Source organism: Nomascus leucogenys, unplaced genomic scaffold (genome assembly GCF_006542625.1).
Source record: "Nomascus leucogenys isolate Asia unplaced genomic scaffold, Asia_NLE_v1 001082F_55400_qpd_obj, whole genome shotgun sequence".
Classification (NCBI taxonomy): Eukaryota; Metazoa; Chordata; class Mammalia; order Primates; family Hylobatidae; genus Nomascus; species Nomascus leucogenys.
Window position 1 is genome coordinate 52,565 of NW_022096352.1, and position 2,449 is coordinate 55,013.

General features: G+C 45.5%; 1 pseudogene; it reads right to left on the reverse strand.

Annotated features, from left to right (window-relative positions):
* Positions 1–698: 698 nt before the first annotated feature.
* On the reverse strand, positions 699–1,847 carry LOC100579963 (annotated as a pseudogene).
* Positions 1,848–2,449: the final 602 nt, after the last annotated feature.

A 2,449-nucleotide genomic window follows, 5' to 3' on the forward strand; every position in this document is an offset into this window, starting at 1 on the left:
AAATCTCAATTTTCTGTTTAGTTACACTTACAGTTTCCCCCTTTTGTTATTCTTTTATAGTAACAGTACAATTTTCTAATTGTCTCCACTGCTTTGAAATGAGGCTCATTGGCACTGGAGAAGCTGGTTCATTCGCACAGTCAGCTTTCACATTCCCTCTTTTGATCAAGATCTTTCTTTGAAAACCTCACAAACCTCAGGTGATCCACCTGCCTCAGCCTCCCAAAGTGCTGGGATTACAGGCACAAGCCACTGTGTCCGGCCCTATAACCAATGCTTTTAGTTGTATCCCTCTAGAGAGAGTGAGCAGAGATGTCTGTGTATGTCTGTATTGTGCTTTGTGTTTTACAGAACATTTACTCTTTATAAGGCACATATTTCTAACCTAGGAAAATATCAAATGGAAAGGGGATGGGAATACCTTTGATATGTACATTCAGCAGAACTATGTGCTGCCGGGTACAGTTGCATGAACATATACACATGTCCACTTCCCGTGAGATAAAATTTTAAGAAGAAAATTTTCTTTAGGAATCAGTCTTCCCCCAGGCCTTATTTACAATGTCTGGCTTACTGTCAACCTGTGGGTCTGCCCACCAACCCTACAGGACCTCATATCCCTCCCTTCTCAAATGCCTACCTCTTCCCTTCCCTTCCCCCCCACCATCAGAAAACAGGCAGAGATATACACAGCCATCAGCTTCTCAAACTTGATTTTATTGTAATCATCACTGTTGGTGGTGAGGATTTGTCCAATTTGGTCTCTCCATGTTTAATTAGTCTTTGTCACCCTCCTCTGATGATCCTTCAGATGCGTCTGGGTCTTCTTCCTCTGTCGAAGATCCTTCGGATGAGTCTAGGTCTTCTTCCTCTATCAAAGATCCTTCAGCTGAGTCTAGGTCTTCGTCCTCCTGTGAAGATCCTTCAGCAGAATCTTGGTCTTCATCCTCCTCCTCTTGGACTGGATTGATGGAGTTCTCCAGAGACTGGTCATTCTCCAGTTGATTTGAATGTATTTTCTTAGTTTTCCTGTCGCACAACACTAATATTGTTGAATATTCTGATGTTTCATCTTTTTCAAACTTGGTTCGGGGGCTAAGTCACTGTTTGGTGTCTCCTGCATCTGTTAAGAAAACAGAGAGAGGCCAGAAAGACATTCTTTTGGGTGAATAGGATAGAGACTGGATAGCAAGGGGGCTTCATGAGAAGGAATGCAGGTTGAGGAAGGGGTTTGATCCAGAGAAGAACAAGGTTGAATCACAGGGTAGGGATCTATGGGGAAGAAGAAGAGGAGCATGGGTAGGGTCATCTGTTAGTCCAAACTGCACCATTTTGAAAGTTCTTTGCTATTTTGCAGACCTTGGTCAAAGTGAAACATCCCATGGGGGTTCAGGCCGTGAGAAACATCCTGCCTAACCACCTGTCCACAAGGCAGACAAAGGCCCAACTAAAGAAACAACCCTATCATATCTTGCTTGGCAAAGTTCTAAGGAACACCACAATGATATTTCCAACCAGAAAGAGGGCAAACCACCTGGTCATAACATCTTATCAATATCCTGCGGGCAGCAAGCCATGCTGCCCAGATCCCTCCCCACCCATACCTGTAGTACCCAGGCTGTAAGCGGCGGTGGGATTCTGGCATTAAGCTGATCCCCCACTTCCACAAGTGTCTGCAGTATTCTTGTGTTGCTGTTTGAGCTGCCCCCCTCTCTGTGGTGTCTTTTCTTTCACCCCTCGGCCTTCGCTTCAAAACCTAACAATCTTACCTCATCATTTTTGTTGGAGTCGCAGGGGCTTTTCCTCTTCTCCCCGTTGGTGCTTGAAGTGGGCTTTTCTCCATGATTCTAGTTGGTTGTTGAATGTCTACAGCAGGATCTTGTAGAGTCCAGACTTCCACACTATATTGAAAGCTTCCCAGTGGCCCAGAGCTTTGCCCTCCCTATACTACCCTCCCGGTGACAAGGCAAAGCCACACCTTGAGCTTTGTTCGATCATACAGGCAAGTGTCCCAGCCAATGGCAGCCCTAGGGTGGCTTAGACATCACAAAGCACCACTGCTGACCACTGCCTGGGCTTGTGGGGGAGGGGACAGGGGTGTAGAGGAAACCAAATGCTGTTGTTCTTTCAGCATCCCCTGAAGATGCATCCCAAACTGATCTGCTGCCGCTCCTCATTTCTCCATGTTTAATGTTCGTGGTTCACATGGAAGTGAGAGGATGATTCCTTCAAGCCCTTCCCCACAGCCCTTCCTATTAAGTGATTCATTCTTTTGTCTTCCAGCCCTCACCGTGACTTAGTATTTTAGATTTATATCTCACCTCAAATCCCCAAGCTTAGTGTGGCTACATTTAATTATTGGTGAAGATGTGCATTATCCCATTTCCCTCCTACAGTTCCTTCATATGCACCTTGAAGACCATTTACTTTTGGGCTACTGCCAGGCAAA